The sequence below is a fragment of the Lactuca saligna genome, chromosome 2 (genome assembly GCF_052625555.1).
Source record: "Lactuca saligna cultivar CGN05327 chromosome 2, ASM5262555v1, whole genome shotgun sequence".
NCBI classification, from domain to species: Eukaryota; Viridiplantae; Streptophyta; class Magnoliopsida; order Asterales; family Asteraceae; genus Lactuca; species Lactuca saligna.
This window is the reverse complement of record NC_136418.1, coordinates 34537367-34558109: the sequence shown is the minus strand read 5'-3', so window position 1 is coordinate 34558109 and position 20743 is coordinate 34537367.

The window sequence follows — 20743 nt, the reverse complement described above, 5'->3', positions numbered from 1 at the left end:
CCCGCTCTCCCTTCAGGAAATCTTGTTATAACTACAAACTAGGATTGTACACTCAAAGGTGCCAACCGACAGGTCTCACTTGATTCTCAACCTTTCATGTTTGTTATGTTTTCCACCATGTTTAATGTTTATGTGCATGTTGTAGGTTCTCAAATCCAAAGGTATGTGTATAAGTATATGAAGTTCAATAATTATGTAAAGGTATAGTTACGACCTACTAAGCATGTGATTTTTAGTCCAAGCCCAATTAGCATGTTAATGGACCACAAAGGTCCAAACATGTAAGAGCGTAATTTAGGCCTAATAGGCAAGTAAATGGACCATCGAGGCCCAACAAACATGTGACCCATAGCTCAAGCCCATATTAAAATGTAAATGGGTCGCAAGGCCCAATGAACATGTCATGGAAAGTATTAGGCTCAATATACACTTGAATGGGTCCTTAAGGCCCATTGGCCATGTAACATGAATATTAGGCCCAATAAATTTGTTATCGATGTATTTCGTCTGTTCGTTATTATTTCGTTTTTTGTTTTAGCTCAAGGTTTACCAAATTAATTATAAAAAATCCTCTTTTGTAAAAACGATGTTCTTGGCCAATAAGCCTCAAATTTTCAATTAAGGCCCATATTTTTGTAAAACATAACACTTTAGTCCATAATTTATAAAAGTTTGTAATTTCGTCCCAAATGTTTAGAAATTTAAGGATGTAGTCCAAAAATTTATATTTTGACATTTTTGGCCCAGTTTTGAAGAAAATTATATTTTCAGCCCCTTATTTGTACAAAAACAATGACACTTGCGGCCTAATTTTTATAAAAGTTACATTTGTGGACCAATTTAGAAATAAGTGTTATTGTCACCCCTAAATTTGGTTTATTTACATTTATCACTCAAACTTTGATAAAAATGACATTTTTAACCCCAAACTTCTTAGTTTTCGCACAATCTCTAGCGAAGAGTCTCAAACGAGGTCTGCTGATTGGGACGCCAAACAAAAGCAACACCTCGAATACACCAAAATATAGTTGATGAACACAATCACCGAACGATCCAACATAGGACTACATACCTGGTTCATGAGATCCATGAACACTGCTGGTGCATTGGTGAGCCCGAAAGGCATCACCATGAACTCGTAATGCCCATAACGAGTTCTAAATGCACCAGCAACGTTCATAGATCTCATGAACCAGGTATGTAGGCCTATGTTGTATCGTTCGGTGATTGTGTTCATCAATGATATTTTGGTGTATTCGAGGTCTAGAGAGCTGCACGAGGGGTAATTAAGAGAGCTTCTCAGAGTATGTAGATCGAAGAGGATTTATGCCAAATTCACCAAGTGTGATTTCTGGTTATGGGAGGTCCAATTCTTGGGACACCTTCTTAACTAGAATGGGATTTTGGTCAACCCGGCCAAGATTGAGGAGGTTATGAGTTGGGAGGTGCCGAGACCCCCCACTGAGATCAAGATTTTTCTGGGGTTGGCCAGCTACTGCTTGAGGTTTATCAGAGATTTCTCCAAGATTGTTGTTCCTCTCACCAAGTTGACCCGGAAGGGTTTTGGTTTTGTTTAGGGTCCCGATCAGCAGACCTCGTTTGAGACTCTTCTCCAGAGATTGTTCCTCTGAAGGTTAGGTGAACTGCTTATGTAGAGGGGGTACATGATAGCAAATGGATCGAGGCAACTGAAGCCTCACGAGACGAGGTATCCCACCCATGATTTAGAGTTGGGGACAGTGGTATTCGCCCTCATGATCTGTATCCACTACTTGTATAGGGTTCGGCATACTATTTACACGGACCACAAGAGCTTGAAGTATCTGATGGATCAACCTAACCTGAATATGCGCCAGAGAAGATGGTTGGACATGGTAAAAGATTACGATTCTGAGATTCTATATCACCTAGGAAAGACTAACATGGTAGCTGATGCCCTGAGCTGCAAGGCGGAGAGTGCCCTAATTTGGGATATATGTAGAGGATGCAGTGGTGATTTTGGTATTGGATACCATTCAAGAGGCCCAGGCAGAGGCCATAAGACTGGAGAACCGCAAGAAGGAGCGGCTGATCGGCTGAGTATCTTAGTTTTTGATGGATATCCGGGGACTTATGACCTTTCGAGGTCGGATTTGGGTGCCATATACGGGCGGAGCTTGTAGCACTCTCATGGAGTAGGTGCATAGGTCGAGATTTTCGATCCATCCCGGGGCCACTAAGATGTATTTGGATATGAAAAGAGACTATTGGTGGCCCTGTATGAAGAGGGATGTAGTGTGGGTAGTAGACAGGTGCTTGACCTGCCGCCAGTTCAAGGTAGAGCACTAACATCCACATGGTCCATTGTAGCCTTTGGATATTCCCTAGTGGAAGTGGGAGCAGATCTCGATTGAATTTATCACCAAATTTATGAGAACGACGCATGGAGTTGACATGATCTTGGTAACAATCGGTTGATGAAGAGTGCTCACTTCCTTGCTATTAGCGAGAGTTCTTCTGTTGAGTAGCTGGCACAGATTTGTGTGCGAGAGGTAGTAGCTCGGCATGGAGTGCCGATGTCTATAGTGTCAGATCGGGATGTGCATTTTACTTCAAGATCTGGAAGAAGTTCCATGAGGAGTTGGGAACACGATTGCATTTTAGTACCGCCTACCATCCGCAGACAGACGGACAGAGTGAGCGGATGATGCAGATGCTCGACGATATGCTTCGAGCATACGTTATGGATTTTGGTGGGAGTTGGGACTCATACCTACCCTTGGCTAAGTTTTCCTATAATAACAACCATCACTCGCACATTACTATGTCTCCCTTTTAGCTTCTTTATAGGAGGAGGTGTTATACTCCCATCTGTTGGGGAGAGGTGGAGCAGAGAGTTATGGGTGGAACTGAGATAGTGTTGAAGACGACCGAGTAGATTCAGTAGGTTAGACAAAGGTTGCAAACCACTCAGAGTTGTCAGAGGAGTTACACTGATAGACGGCGATCCGAGCTTGAGTTCCAGATCAGAGACTTTGTGCTTCTGAAAGTTTCCCCATGGAAAGGAGTGATATGGTTTAGGAAGTGATGCAAGTTGGGGCCTCGATATATTGGACCTTTTAGGGTGATTTCCAGGGTAGGCAAGGTAGAATATCAGTTGGAGCTACCTGAGGAGTTGAGCCAGATCCATAACACCTTCCACGTGTCCCAGTTGCGAAAGTATGTGGCTGATAGGATGGCAGTAGTGCCATTAGAGGACATTCAGGTGGATGCGAGCTAGAATTACATCGAGAGGCCGATTGTGATCCTAGATCGGAAAGTGAAGGTTCCGAGGAACAATGAAGTGCCCTTGGTTCAGGTCCAGTGGCAGCATCAAAAGGGGTCCGATTTGACTTGGGAACCGGAGTCGGAGATGCGAGATCATTACCCCGAGTTATTTAAGCAGCAAGACTTCGAGGGCAAAGTCTGATTCTAGTGGGGGAGAATTGTAACATCCAGGAATTCATGTATATCTCTTTGATCGTTTTCTTTCCTCAAGTTGTCAAAATTAGTCCTTGAAATAAATGTTTGGTTTTCAGTATGTTGGGCGTAAGAGAGACTACGATACGTGTACTCATGAGCGTATTCTTGACGCGGAGTCTACCCAGTACGCTGGGTGTACCATAGTGTACGTTCGGCGTACTAGGTCCACATTGAAACCCTAATTATAGGGGTGAGCCCTATATAAGGAACATTATGGCATCACTTTTAGCCGCCATTTCCAGAGAGCAAAACCTTAGGTGTACCCTAACCCTCATTCTAGAGATTGTGTGAGTCTAGTTGAGCTTGAAAGTGTTCTTCTGTGCTTTTGAAGAGAAGGAGGTGCCATTGAAGGAGCTAGAGATGGAGGGCAAGCCTTGGATCTGAACTTTGTGAGGTTAGAGCATCATTTGGAGGTAAAAAGATTGGAGCTTTCTCAATCTTTTTGATTTGTGCATTATGGACCATTTCTAGGGTTTTTGTCCCAAAGGTGGAGACTTTATGAGTAAAGGAGCTCCATAGACCTTGATCTATCCATATTCGGTGTATAATGTGTTATAGATCCATAAAAATCCAAGTTTAAGTATAATTCCAAAACACTAGAAAGTTAGGTAAATATGGTTATACTTACAAGAGATCGTTGAGACTATTCTTCATGATTTACTAAAGTTTAGTAAATATGGTTATACTTAAAAGTTTAAGTATAATTCCAAAACACTAGAAAGTTAAAATGTAAGGAAGAACGAATGACACAAATCAAATTAGGAAGAAAGATAAAAGTTGCACAAATCTGAAAAGATGGGAGAGTAGTTTAGTATCATGTTTTATGATCATCCTAATGATTATGAAACCATATCACAATTGATCCTCTAAGGACATCTTAGTGCATTCTTATGGCTAAGAAGACGAGTCATGAATTGTTGAAGTGGTTAAATCAAGAAGATGAGCCATACTTCATTCCAAAACAATTTTTAGACTCATACTCCAATATTCTAACTTGAGTGACACATCTTAAAGAAGGTTTATAACACTTGTCAAATGTAGAGTAAAATGTTTTCTACTCTTGTACATTTGAAATTGGTAAGTTGTGATGTTTTGGATAAAACAAAGACCGACTATGGCCAATTGTGTGAAGTGTTTGTCTTGATAAGAATCCACACTAACTCTTAAATATTTGTTGTCATGTAATGGTATTTGACAAAGGAAAACTTATATGTCAAGTGGTTTGTGGGAGTATTAAAGATCCTGAAAGAGTTTCAAGAACTAATCAAGAATGAAACCTACAGTTTATCACCAACACAAGACTTGAGGTTGACATATTCTTATTTTTGTGACAATTCTAGTTAAAGTTGACTATATATGAGAGTTCTATTGATTTCATAAAAACTTGGAAGACATGGTAGGCCCTTGTGCTGCCAGGTAGCATGAAAATAAGGTTGAGCAAGTTTAGTCCACATGAGTTTGGATTTGTCACTAACCTTGTCTTGTGATTATGGTTTTCACAAATTCACATGGTTAAGAACACATATACAATAAAATCTAAGTGTCATAAGGTTTATCTCCAATTCATAAAAATGATGGTGAGGAAATGCTTTCACTAAGTAGATTTGAAGTAGAAAGCTATTGTGATATTTGCCATCTCAAAGTCGTTAGTAGAGTGTTTGTGGTTAACCGATACACTAACATGGACTAGTAAGAATGGCAAAAGGTCTAAACATTATGATTACAACATCCTTCTTCATAATTTTTTGACACACATGTGAGCTATCTAAGGAAAGGTGTATGATTTTTGATAAAGTCTTATATTCTTCAAATGGAGACGTGTGAGTTGTAGTTGCGAGTTGGTTGCACATTGACATATGTAAACACAACCAGTAACTTGGTTTTTATAAAACATATCGTTGTGTGTGATTTGATGAGTAAGTACAAGCGAGCATTTGGGTCAAATTTTATCTATTCCTTTTACCCTTTGAGGGATAAAAGCGATATCTATGGGCCCCTCGATGATTTAGTGATGACACCCCTATGTGCTTGGCCAAGCATGTACTGATTGATTTGTTTAATTAGTTAGTTGTCATAAATCGGAAATAGGGAAAAAAATGGACAGTGAGAATGATTCTAATCCTTGTCTCAGTCCATATGATATCTAGAATGGAGGAATATATGATCCCTTATCTAATGGATACGTCATTTGACTAGGTCAGAGTTCGACAGCGGATTTAAGAGCTACGATTCCTAGTCAGGATCTTGGAGTCATACTTGAATAATAGTTTTAGACTTAACCAAGTGGGAGAGTATTGGATTAGATGTCTAAGCCCATAACTATTATTGGTATGTACTCGACTCGAGAGTAGCATGGTCCATTTGTGTTAGATGGCATCAGAATAATTAGATAGACAATGAGAAAAGGTTAATAATTATTTATATTAATATATTATAACTTCTTATATATTAATATGAAATACTACTATTTAATTAGTATTGATCAAGAATTAATTTGGAATTCATTTCATGATTAAAAGAGACTAATTAAATATATGGGGATTGATTATGTAAATCATTCATTCTTTTATATGTGGGCTCATGATCCATGTCCTTCATGTTGGGCTGAACCCATGTGGTAACCCATGGATACTCGATGGAGGTTAAAACGCATGGATCATGAAGGAAATGAAAAGTCATTCACATTAGGGTTTACATGGTGTAACCCTAATGAGCTACACTATATAAAGGATCCCATGGTTCATGAAATGGCACTAATGGATACACATAGTGAGGGCAAGGGCCGATTTCACAAGGAGAACCAAAGTAACCTTCTTCTCAAGTTATTCCATTTGTTGGTGGTATTTTGTGATTTCATTTGAGGCATCCACACTATTGGGGCTACGATCTTAAAGGTTAAGGCCTTCAAGCTCCATCAAAAGGTATGTCATCTAACTAGTCTTTTGTAGTATAGTTGCCCATAATATGCTAGTTAGGATGATGCTTTGAAATTTTGTATATTTGTATAATTGTGAAAACATAGATCCAAGGCACATAGGGTTGCATGAACACCATAGGAGTGTTAGAATGCTTAAATCCCATCAGATGAAGCCCCGATGACATAAGGGCAATTTAAACCGCTTAATGAGAATTTGGATTCTCTGTTATAGTCTTCCAAATGCTCATATAACTATGAGTACATGCTGAAATCCCATGAAGCTACTATTAAGATGTTAACAATGGAAAATGTGAAAGTCCTTGAAGACTCAACCAAGGAAATTCAAGCTTCAGAGAAAACTATTTCACAAATGACCGAAAAGTCGAAAAACTACACCAAGATGTTATATCATTTATGGATGAGCTCAGAACCTCTACTGACTCCAACACCAAAGCCATAAACAAAGTTATTATAGGGTTTCATATTTCCTTGTAGGCTAAAAAGGAAGCTCTTTCCCTTGTTCTTTCTAAGATCAAGCAAGACAACACCAAACTAAATGCATATGTTATCTCAAAGATTGAAACGCTTCATAATGATCTTGCAACAAAAAAGAATCTCATGGATAAATTGGCCTAAAAAGAATGCGAAAGCCAAGGTTCTTTCTATAAACCTGTAGTATACAAAAAAGCATCTTAATGATTTGGAATCTAAGAAAACAGTTGTTAAAAGTTGTGTTTCTGAGATTAATCAATACCTGCACAGGCTTGCGGAGACTCATGGCTTCTTACTCACAGTCTCAGTTTGACAACCCCTTTCAGTTAAACATAAGCTATTCTTTGCAATGATGAATCAACTTGAGGCTGTTTCAGATAGCAATGCTCTTCCGAAAAAAGGGGTAGACAATGAACACATGGAAGAACCCCAGGCGAAGCAAACAACTAATGAACAATATTAAGAAAAACTGAAAACGGATACTCAGAAGGTTAATGAAGCTTCTGCATTAAGTAATGGCAAAGAAAAGGCGTGTGATGAAGAAGAAGAAGAAGAAGAGTTTTCTGAAGGAAAAAATCTAGTAAGGAAGAAGAGTGATAAGGAGCATGAAAATCTTTTGCGTCTTTGTAAGGAGTTAGAAGATCAAGAGAAGGAGGCTAAAATAGCCATAGTCACTCTTGAACCTCAAAATTCGCTCTTTCCTCCGTGAACGATGGAACAAATTCATAGGGAGGTTATTGATGATCCGAACATCCAGTGGTTGGAGCCTTGGGTTTCTTTTGATGTGGACAATTCTATGGAATCTCAACTTGATTTTCCTATAACTCCCAGGACTTTTATGTTTTGGTGCCTTGAATATTGAGAAGGCACCACTCTCAAACTATGATGTTAATCATAAGCTCTTCTCTTTCTATCTTAAATATTTCAAGCCTCAATTCAATACTTGGAGTTCATAAAACATTGTTGCTTTAAAGGTTTATGCACCCGTTCCGACAGAAGTCTTCATAAACATTAAGTTTAAAGGATTCTGAGGAGCAAGTTATACCAAAAATGAAGTTACTCCGGCAGGCCTTTCATGCATGAATCCGTATGAAAGGATTTCATTGTTCTTGATTGTGTAAAAAGATGAAAATACTTACGAGCCTATCGTTGAACGCCTGAAGAGGATGCTTATTTTCTATATTCATGAACTTGTAAAAATGATTGTAGAAATAACGTCTGTTTTGAAGAAAAGGCCAGTTTTGAAGCCTGAAGAGGAACCAAAGAACCTCTATAAGCTCAAGTTAGCTAAAACCCAAAAGGAAAATTGGTTTGTTGTGTACAAACAGAAGGAAGGTCAGGAAGTTCTGAGAAACATGTTTTTCTTGAGATTCAAACACTTATACTCCACTACTGCTCTGAACTCTATTCTCGGATTGACTGAAGCTTGTAAAGGCAACACCTCTGCTGATCATAAGTATTTCTTAGTCATGATCAAATGGTACCTCATGGTCAAAACCACCCTTTATAATTTGATGCTGAAATTGCTCAAGGTGCATAAAAGACAACAGTCATATTCTCCTTTGGTATTTGGCACAAAGGGGGAGATTTTTGGGTTTAAACGTACTGTGTCAAATGTGTAGGCTAGAATAGTCTTATTTACCGGTTTGGGCATGTCCATTCATGGTTTTGCTTTCCAGGGTTAACCTATTTATTGTGCATCTATGTATCAATTAGGGTTAGTGGTTTGATCGCCCTACCTAGCTCTCACAGAAAAGTTCTTTCTTTGAACACTTCTAGAGCTATTCTAATCAAAGCATTCAACACTATTTTGATCTTTGTTCTTGTCATTCAATTCTCGCTATTTAATATAGAGTCTATCGATCATAATTAGTGTTCTCATGGATTTTATTTGGATTTAGTATTTCGATATTGGAACATTAAGACAACAACTATTATATCTGTTTGATATATAAGGATATGATCTTCATAAAAATATTTTTTGTGTTCTATATTAACATGTTTAATCCATGAATAATCTAATTATTCTAAAAGTTCATAGTTATTTATAATTTTAGGAGTAGTCATAAAGTAATACTAATATGAATTGTATTGGTTGGATCTTATAGATTAAAGTAGGCGATGGGTTGTAACCAAGTTCATATGTACTTCTAAACGAACTAGTATTGGACTAACCGCCATCAAGATCACCTCATGGATCGATATCGTGAGTCATATTTGATAAAAAGGTACTATCTTTATAGCCTTAATACCTAAGATACATAATGAGACTTAAGTGTAGTGGGTTTTATACTTTGATTTGGTAAAATACATAAATAGGCAGTTGTAAAGGCTATTATCAGGTTTGGTATGAACTGTATCATTGGCTTATGTAGTAAACATAGGATTTGTTCATCTAATGTGTTTAGAGTTAGACATCCTATGTGCATTACCCAAGTTGAACACCAAAAGAGAATGATTACAGTCCAAATCTCATGTTTAATAGGATGTCTATAACAAAAGGATAATTGATAAACTTACTTTATACATCAATTCCACCTTTGCACTTTTGTGAATTTGATTTTGATAGAATAGCATAAAGTAATATATTACTAGGAGTACTGAAATTTGTATAGATGTTCTCCACACTCTATTTCAATCTATAATGAGTCTTGTGCAAGTCGGAGATTGAAAAATCTCTATGCTCAAAAAACATTATCAAATGACATTTGCTAGATAATATATGATCCTCAAGAGTCACACTAACAAAAACTTGATTTTAATATATTACTTATAAGAATTTGATCATTGATAAATAATTATATTTCTTCTATTTAATTGGAAAAATATTATTTTATAAAATTTAACAAGATAAAGGGGATTATTATATCTAGGAAATAATGATTATAAAGAACAAAACTATTCATAATTCATGTAGTATGAATTTATAAAGTATGTAACATTATTTGTAAACTTTAAGTAATCATATAATTGTAACATATAACTCGCTAGTTAAGAACTAAGGAGAAAAAACAATCTAGTTTTGACTTTTTCTAGTCAAAATCAAAAGTACACATAGGCATTGCTCGTATGATACTTGTTGGTTTTCCTTTCTTAGACCATGCTAGCCATGAGAGGTAGTTATGGACTAGCATACAAACTGAAGAGATGACTAATAATTAGCTCATTTTTACTTATATATTCTCTTTTTTTTTTCTCTTGTAGAAATAAGAGGGTTTTAAGCATATTTTCCTCTCAATCTCTACTAATTTGTTTTCTAGTTTTGGGTGATTCAATTGCTTCTCCTTAATACTTTTTTGGTATATGTATTTAACACTTAAGAACAACTAATATATATATATATATATATATATATATATATATATATATATATATATATATATATATATATATATATAAAGGACTAGCATCCAAATCAAGTTGAAGAATTGTTGGTGTTTCTAACTAAGATGGAGTTCTACACTTACATTCTTCATAAACTTCTGACCTTCCAAAAGGATCGAAGTGTTCAAAGGTTGTAGCTCTTTTCAACCTATGGTTGTTTTAATCTTTCCATGATTTGCAAAATGATCATTAGTAGGAATAAAATGCTTTAAGTTTATTCACAATTCAAAAGGTTACATTGTCGTTTTAACCGTTATTGTGAAAATGATTTTAAATTAAAAAAAAATTAATTGTTAAGGAATTTGGACGACCTCCATATGTTTCCTATATTGTGCAACATGTTCTTAAGGGTAAATGGTTGCATTATATATCTTCAAGTGAGTTGTTTGTAACCACTTAAGAACATCAGTGTCACATGTTGGAGAAGTTGATCTTCAGACCTTGTGACTAAAGGGAGAAGCTTTTAGACTAGCTTGAACTGTAACCGAGACACTTAAAATCATATCTCCCAACTGTCCAAGTTCTTTCACCATGATTAAACTCATTCCAATATGTTATCCATATGGAGGAATATTGAAGATTCCTCGAAGATCTTAAGAAGTAGTAAATCTTGTGCTAGGAGTAGCACTATCTATCATAATCAGGGTCTTGATTAAGATGATGTCTCCTATATAAGGTTTTGAAGATCTCTTATTTCAAAGTTCAAGATCCTATCATGCAAAGATGAAGATAGAGTATGTGTATTTCCTCTTGTATCTGAGCTTATTTTCTTTATTTATTCGAACAACATTGTGTTGGTTTCCATTTGTTCATGCGTATAATGCTCCATCTTGAGCATCATTGAGATGAACTTGGTGTTGGATATTAAAATTGGTGCTCTCTGTGTCATCCCACTTCCTTGAGTCAAGGGTGGAGTAGTTAAATATTTACTCGTAGTCTTTCTTGTAGAATCATGTTTTTTCTTTGAAGGGTTAAAACAAGGTGGAAGAGGGAGGTTTTAACTAGAAGAGATAGATGAAGTAGTGATAGATGTGGATTTTGATAAGGACGACATATTTTTGTAAATATTGAAGTAATGGAAAGTCGAAGAACGCTTTTGAACAATCATAAGAATAAATTATTTCAAAATAATAACACCAGTTTTCCCAAAGATAAAGTCAATTGTTTTAGTCAAAAATCAAATCAAGATGTTAGTAGAGCCAATATATGTGTGTGTATGTGTATGTGTATATATATATATATATATATATATATATATATATATATATATATATATATATATATATATATATATATATATATATATACACACACAATATGAGGTTTACATGGATTGACCCTACATTAGAGGATACCATAAACCATGTTTGTTGTTATTTCTTGCAATCGATATTAGAGAAAGAAAAAGAGTTACCAGGTATGAATATGGTGCGAAGGTCGATGCAAGTCGTAGTAGAGATGAAGGGTTGGGTGGGTGTGTGCCGCACATATCTATTAAATATATTTTTAATAAGTTAATAAAACAATCAAAATAATTGATAAGGGAATATTGGTTATTTTAATTCGATTAGGGACCAACTACGAAATAAATTTAAACCATAAAAACAATGTTAATATACCTATAATAAAGAGTTGTACATTTTGTTTTTAGAAAAATAATTCAATATCTAATTGTTGGAATATTTTTGTTTCCAAAAATTACCTATTTAATGACAAAAGTTTATTAATCACATGATTTATTCAACGAACTTGAACTTTTTAAAAAAAATCAAAAAAAATATAAATATAATAGAACTGACATTATATTAAATTTCTTAAATAAAACTATATATTGTTTCTTGTTTAACATACAATTTTTTTTTCATTATAGTTATATCTGCTTAAAAAAAAAACTTTTCTAAACTTTAATTTTTAATATCTTATTTGCGTTCTACTATATCTCAATAGAGAGTAAATGTTTCAGTTTTAATTTTACAACCAAGTTTCGTAGAAATAAAAAATTATGAGAAATTCTATAAGATCAATGTACAAAAAATCATAACCCATTGATTTTTTTTTTTTTTAATCTTTATTGGAACGTTGCATTTAGTAGTTTGAATCTATTAATTACATATTATAGTAAAACCATTATATGATGTTTTGCAAAGAATCTACGACATATTTATTATCGAATAGGTGTGACATCCGTATATTATACGGATTAATTTTAAAAAATAAAATTAAATATTAAAATGTAAACAGTAAATATTTTTTATATAAAACTTTAAAATAAGAAAGAAAGAAACATATATCCATTTCAATTTAATTTCATATATATTATATTTAATATTTTACATATATAAATATATGACTTTAATTTGAAAAATTGAAACAAACCCGAAATTGACAAGTCGATAATATTTACTTTAAAAATACCACAAAATAAGAAGTGTCAAAATTTACGAGAAATTAACAAATGGCAAAAAAAAAAAAAAAAACCTTCATTTATTAGAGGGAGGAGATTTTGAGTTTTAAATTAAAAAAATACAGAATTTGCTTAATAACATTACAAGAAAAACAATTATAATGCTTCAATTTGAATTTTACAGAACGTCTTAGAAATGTTAGGATCGGGTTTATATATTAGACTTCGAAATTTCTTTATATAACATCCTACCAATAACATGTGGCAGTTTTGTTAATGTCATTTACACTAAATAAATTGTTTTGTAGTCAAGCTAGTTATAATTTATAATTTTATAAAACTATAAAAAAAACCTATCATAAATTATTTTTATGATATACTAGTTTATAAGAAAGTTTATATAATTTATTAATAAAGTAACTTAAGACCTAGTTTACCAAACGTGACCAAATATTAAAAAAAAATAAAAAAAAAAAAAATTGCCCAAACTATTATTTTTTTCAAAACCGTTTTAACCTAGCAAATCAACCGAGTTGGATCCGGACCACAAACCATCGTAGAGAATAGAGACTAGAGGGATGTAGACGCATCCACGCTCCTATTTTGAAGGTTATATTTTATTAAGTCAACGTCCAACTAACAGGTAATTCAGGCACAACTGAATTAAATAAAGCGTTGACAAATTAGTAACACCCCGAGGTTCCATTTGCAATTTCCCACAGGGTCATCTTTTATATATATATATATATATATATATATATATATATATATATATATATATATATATATATATATATATATATATATATATATATATATATATATATATATTAAAAATACGAAAACATATTTTATCTTATAAAAATCAAATACAAGTATTTTAAAAATTAAATTTATTAGCAATAAATTAAAGATGATAAATTTACATTGGAGGGTGCTATGGTATTGTGGATTTAAAGGTGGTTTTAACAACCATTTCTCTTTTTTTTTTTTTCAATTCTTTAACTACTTTTAAATACAATTTTTCATAATAAAAATATCAAAACAAAAAAAAATTACATTTTTTGCTAATATGAATCAATTTCTCATTTATCATCGCTTTTAACCAAACACGGAAGTTAAGGGGGCATTTCTGTAAAGTTGAAACTAATAAACTATATGTAGTAGCTATTTAATCGAGTAATGAAACGAGATCAGATTTGAAATGAATTAAAAACACCGCGAGTAAATATAATCTTGTTTCAGCTCGTATTATCCTTTCACGATACAAAGAGTTTTAGATAGAAGTGTAGCAAAAGTTCTATCTCACTATTGTATCTAGCCGTATTTATAGGAGAAGAGAAAGCACATAAAAAATACAAAGAGCTAAACATTACAATTTTGAAATCACAATACCTTTGTAATAACATTACATCACTTAACGAATACAACATACCCTTCGACACCATACAACATACTTCGACTCCTACAATATTCCCCTTTGTAAGTAGTGTCGAAATCAGGTTATCAAAACTTGAGCAGCCATATGCAATGTTCTTCTTATCTTCACATAACAGTTCACGACTTTCTTCAATTCACCTCTATCCTAATCATTATTCTTCTTACAACTGTTCATATGCACAATTAAGTTTGTATATTGAGCAATTGTCTATCTTTCGACATCACATGATTGGAATAAGAACTTCGTTTGTTTTGCCTTCTTGCTTTTTCCAACAAAAACGATCCCCAACGGCTTCAGACATATCTCCCCATCTACATAATTGTTTAAATCAGCTTGACTCTTCAACACTAACTGAGGAACCCTGATTTCTTTTCCCATTGAAAATGTTAACTCAACATCAGTCAATTCTAGAAAAGCTTGATATGACCTAACCCCAAATGCAACACTTCTTTACTTCTTCCTTGATGTTTTGAAGCATCCATGTCTTTGAGAATGTTTGCAACTTGAATAAGGTCATTTAAATTCATCTAAGGGAAATCAACAATTGAGAAGTCCAAAACAACCTTATTTGTCTGCACAACATGATATTGAAAATTTTGTAGCTTATTTTTGAATATCCACATCATTGGTTATGCTCAACACTCGAACAAGGTTCACGAGTGACCAAACTTCTTCGTGTTCCTTTCCAAACACAGCATGGAATCTTAGCTTCATGTGAATAAAATCATCATTATCCTTAAATTGATCAACAATTTTATATTGGGCTGTAAGAAACATGATCTCATTAATTAGAAAATCAAGTTGATTCATATCAAAATTCTCGATGGCGTAACTCTTTCTTGGCTTCTTTTCGAACTCATACATTGCATTGTAAGCCACTCTTGCTTCTATATTCTCATAACTGTCTAGCTTTCTTGGATCACCTTTGTTAAAAGTAGGCGGATTATTTTGACGAAGCCTCAAGATACTTTGAATTTGGCGTTGTTTCTCTATTTATGCATCAGTCTCATCTTTTCTTTCTTCCTTTGATTGCTCTACAACAACACCTTTTCTTCTATCTTGATTTGTTGTAGTTTGCTTAGGTTTAGATGAACGCCCTTCACCTGTTGACCCAATTACAATGCCTATAGTAATCGGCTTGTAGTTGTTACAGTGGCTATCACTGGATCAGCCTTCGAGATTATCGGTTTTGGTGTAGGAATATGAGTTGTAAAAACTTTACCAATAACCTTTGCTTCTTCATTAGTTTTTCCAGAAGCACCTTCTCCTTTACCAACAACTTTCATTTTCCCCCTTGCACCCTTGTGACAATAGGTGGGGCATTCGTTGGTAAGAGATTTACCAGCTGAGATAATGGGGCCAACTCCTTTTGAATGAAAGTTTCGAATGAATGAAACTTCTGAGTTAATGGCTCCAGAGTTAAAATAGATGAAGACCCAGACTTCGAAATCATCTCTTTTACTTCACGAAGCATGGCATCAAGCTTCCCAAAACTAGTAATATCACAAGTTGCTTTGTCATCAAACCTGGGAAGAAGAGATTAATACCACTCTACGACTTGTGTTACAGCCCCTGCAACAATATCTACATTCGAAAGTAGAGAAGAGTAAATGGTATTCAACTCTTTAATCTCTTTTGCCACATCAACCTTAAATTCCTCAAGCTTGCTATTCACACCTTCTCTAATAGTCTTGACATCTTGAATGAAGAGACCATGTCGTTCCTTCAGAACCATCCTTAGCTCCTTGATTTCACTATTGAAAGTGCCAGATTGAGCTTTTACTTGGAGCTCATTGTTTTTACTCATGACATCTAATTTGTGTTGAAGTTGAAGCTCCTGAGATTTAAGCATGACATCGACTTTAATGAAAGATACAAAATGTTTGCCTCCTGCATCTGCTTGTGACTGTAATAAGGAGTTAAGCTTTCTGTTAAGAATCTTGAATTATTTCCCCGACATAAACATGTGAAATGGAATGTCTTCTTCTTCAGGATTAAATTCTAGATCAGCAAATGATGCTCCATACAATCCATCATTAGTGTCATCATCATTCATCGTTTTGGGTGGGACAGTAGATTGAGATGGAAAGAGAGAAGTGATAGGTTGATTCATGACTTGATCAAAAGTTGGTGAATGTGTGGATGTAGAAACTGTTGTGAAAAATGGTGGTAAAGAAGTAGTGGTAGTAATTGTTGAGGTTTCGAAAATACCTTGAGTAGTAGGCGCTGAGTTTTCATCGTTCAATACTCTTTCACCCATGTTCACATGTACATTCGTATCAAATATGTGTGTAGGAATGCTTGAGGTTCGAATCTCCTCATTAAATGATTTGGTTAATGAAACATCGCGTAGTATGACCGAAATCTACTCAGAAGTCAATATTTTGGTTGAATTACCAAGAATAGTAGATGTGTCCACTATTGAAGTTTTAATAGAGCTACTTGAAATTCCTATCTCATCGAAGTTTGATATGACAGGAGATTTCTTCTTAGATGAAACATCACCCATTGGTGTTTCAGGAACTTCTTCCTCTTCCATAGAATCTTCCTGAATAATCAACTTTCTCTTCTTTCTCTTCTTTGAAATATGCTTAGCAACATCCTTAACCCTTCGCTTACAAGAACTTCACGCAGGACAATACATTTTCGAGTTACATAAGGCTTTTTAACCATTGATGGTGAAAATCTAGATGACCATTGGGAGAATTTCGTGACCTATGAAATTTCTTTTTAATACTCTTTAGCAAACCAGTTTTCGAAGGAACTAAATCCTTTGAAGGGTCAACAATTTTAGGCTCAACATGCTTGTCTGATTTCTTCTAAACTTTAACTCCCTCTTCAAACTTTTTCTTTGGTGATTTACTTACTTTCACCTCTTGAATTGGTTTCGAAGGAGTAGTTTCATCAACCTTCTTTGACTTTCGTGATTTCTTCGAGGAACCTTCATCAAACCGTGGTAGTAAAACTCCAGTTTCGCCGTTAGGACTAATAGTCTGCAAATATGTCATCAACACAGGATTCAATGGATCAACCTTTTTGAGCATTCCATCAGGAATTCGAGCAACTGAAGGAATCAAATTGACATCATCTTCAATAGCTTTTGGATAGTCATACTTTACAAACTCAGCCTTTGGTTCATCAGCAGGGACCTGAACACCATCCTTCTCATATTCATATCGACGAATCAAACTCCAATACCTAGCATAAGAGACCCCATCCACAATATTAGTATTCTCCATACTTTTCAAGAACTCCTTCCACATCTGAGTAGCATACTCCACTGCTAGATCATAGTATATTCCAGCCACCATAGCATATACCTCCAGTCTTCCTTTATCCAAACCAACACTTCGACCAGTTAGACATCGAAGATAAATACCAAAAAGAAAATTCTAGATACACGGAAGGCCTGACTTCTTGAACTCGCTTATCTTGGTAAGTGTGGGTTGATAACCCATCTCATTGAACATAAGAAACACCTGTTCATTAATGACCTTGTAGAAAGGTGGAGAATTTGGGATTTCAAGAATCTTGGCAAAAAGCTTCTTCGACAAACGAAACTTCTTGTCATTCACTAGTTTAAATGTAACGATGCCCATTATCTTGCTGTATGAGGTTGTGGAACCAGCAATTGAGAGCCACGACATAGGAAAATCAAATGAACTAAACATTGTAGTAGAAAAAACTGAATGTTTCAAAGCAACAATTAGCATCTTGAGTTCTTCTGGATAAACTGAAACATCACCATCAACCTGATAATTCATACTTTGTATCTTCATAATGGGTTGAAAAGATACGTCTTCAGTAGTGTTGGATTTAAGAGCAACCATTAGTAGGGTTTTCTTGAAATCGTGAAGAACACATGAAAAAAGAGGGCAGTGATCGTTTTTTAATAAGTTTGGAAAGCGTTAAATTGGAATGAAGACCCGATTTCGCTTTTTATATGTATCCCTAATTTCAATCTCAGACTGTTACCATAAATGAACGTGACACGTGGCGCTTGTAAATCGCACCATTGTCCGTCAAATACGCCATGTCAGAAAAAGTGATAAGCATAGTTTCCTAGAAACACACAGTTACCAAACCGTCACATCAAAAGTCTCTTCGTGAGTACCAAGTAGATAAGAACCAAAACCTTCGAAATGGAGGTTGGGCTCTTTCGCTTTTGGGTTTGAAAACGAAGTCATATGCTAGACTTTCAAAATCATCAGCCTGAGTTGGTAATACTTAGAACCTCAAGGATTTTAGGAGTCCAGTGTGCTAGGAAAAAAGATAAGAAGCAAATAAACCCTGTGCAAAGATTGCTTCGCTAATCATCAAAGAAAATAAGCCCTGGGAAAAGATTTCGACATAAAAGCAAATAAACCCAGTGATTGCTTCGCTAAAAGCAAATAAACCCTGGGAAAAGATTGCTTCGCTAATCATCAAAATAGATGATCCATAGCTTGTGTGGTTTCCTGTGAATTAAAATCGAATAATTTTTAAGAAGTATCAAAGGGCTTCTTTCAACATGTCTTAAAATTTCGTTACAAAGCACAACTAAACATAAGTGTGACAAGTTGTAAACGAAAATACCTGTTTGACTAGTGTAGTTAGTGACAAGTAAGATATGAAAAATTTATCAAGTAACGAAGGTTAAGAATGATGCTCAGACAAAAATCATCCTTGAACCAAAATTTTTCCTAAATCTTGTTTGGTAACAAATGTCGTGCGTTTCGAACATTTGATCATGATTACTTCAAAAGAAGAATATGGTTTTGAGTATCGAAAACATGTACTAAAACAAATGATTCGTTAACTCTGGAAGATAGTTCCCTATCAATTCCTTAATTTGGTTCGACATTTTGGGTTTCAATTTCATCATGGTCTGATGATGTTAGATCATTAATACAAAATTTTGATATGTCTAGATCATGATTGTTTTTTACTAGAGATCTCTTGGACATATGTCTTAGTGTGTGAATGTGTAAGAATTTTGGGATAAAAAAGATTGGGTAAAAGAAACGAATCTATGTCTGCTATGATTGGGCCAAGCAGTAAACTCTTAAATCATATAAGAAGAGTAAGGTAGCTTATGAATGAATGAGAAAATAGATTAATTGGGAAGGAATTCTCAAAATGAGAAACTCCTTAAGGCTTCGAAGCTCATAGCATTATCGAGGCTTGAGTCAAAATGCTGCAACATGCTTCTAGGGACATCTAAACTAGTACATAGTTTTTGAAAATATACCTTACCAAATAGCATGTACTAAGAAAACTCTACATTTGCTGTAATGCTGAGTAACATGTAATATCCCAAAAATCGATGCCAAAAATTTCATTTTAAATTGGAGAATTCATAACATAATTTACCAAACATTGCCAATGCCATATCAATTTCTAAAAACCATAACAGCGTGTTTGAAAACCGTCACACCCCAAAACTGAGAATGGCGGAAACGTTTTGGGGCGGAGGATGTCATGTAAAGTATCACAACAATGCAAAGTAGTAAAAAAGCACCATCATCATCCATTGAATTAATAGTATAATTTTAAATACATTTTTGTTCTTTCATAGTATAAAACAACATAATGAATAATCAAAATAAAAGATGAGTCTTGACTGCTCCATCTTCACAAAACCTGGTCGTCGTACCTATCTATTTGTGACCTGAGAATACAAGTTATTTTGAAAGCGAGTATCAACAATGAAGCTGGTGAATTCATAAGTATTTATGTGTCTTTGATTTGTAAAATTGTAAAGAAAAGACTTGTAAAATGTTTGAAGAAAAGATTGTATAAGTATGAACACCCTAGAAAATCCCATATTTCCTACTAGTATAAAAAGCTAGTCTTCTACCAAGACTCGACTGTTTTGAAAGTAGCCTTCTACCAAGACCCGACTATTTTGAAAGTAGCCATCTACCAAGACCCGAACGTTTTGAAAGTAGCCTTCTACCAAGACCCGGCTATTTTGTACGCTTGTTTCCTGTTAAAACGTGTAATTTTCCTAAGTGTAACTATCATTATCAAAATATAGTTTGTACATTAATGTTTAAGTGAAGTAATCACCAAATAAATGTAAAGGTGTAAATTAATGTAGCAATGTAGTATTGTATTAAGTGACTACTATTGTACTAATTACCTTAATTGAGTATTAAGGTATAATGTGATGGCTAGATCCCATACTAAACGCTCCCCTGTCAAGAGATTTTTGGAACCAAACGCGACCTATGAAATGATTGCATGCCGTGAAAATCCACATTAAGATTATATGATCATGTATACCCAATATAACTATCACCTTTTGTTTAGAACAATGCGTTAGTGAATCATTGGTATAGTTAAATCCTGTAATTGTTCCATGCTATAGCACCTTGTTATGTTTGTTCCGTTATCGTGTATTGCATCTTCCTCCCTGTTTCTCTTTATTGTGTGTTCTCTTATGTTATCGTGTATTGTATCTATGAAATGGTATCTATCTAATAGTATCTCTTCATATAGTATGTATTGTATTAGTATAGACTCATGAATGAACTAAGTCTTGTGTGATTCCTTGTACTTAGAATAGTAAGTATTATCTCCTAACTATACCTATTATAGCTATTAGTAATGTACGTGTATA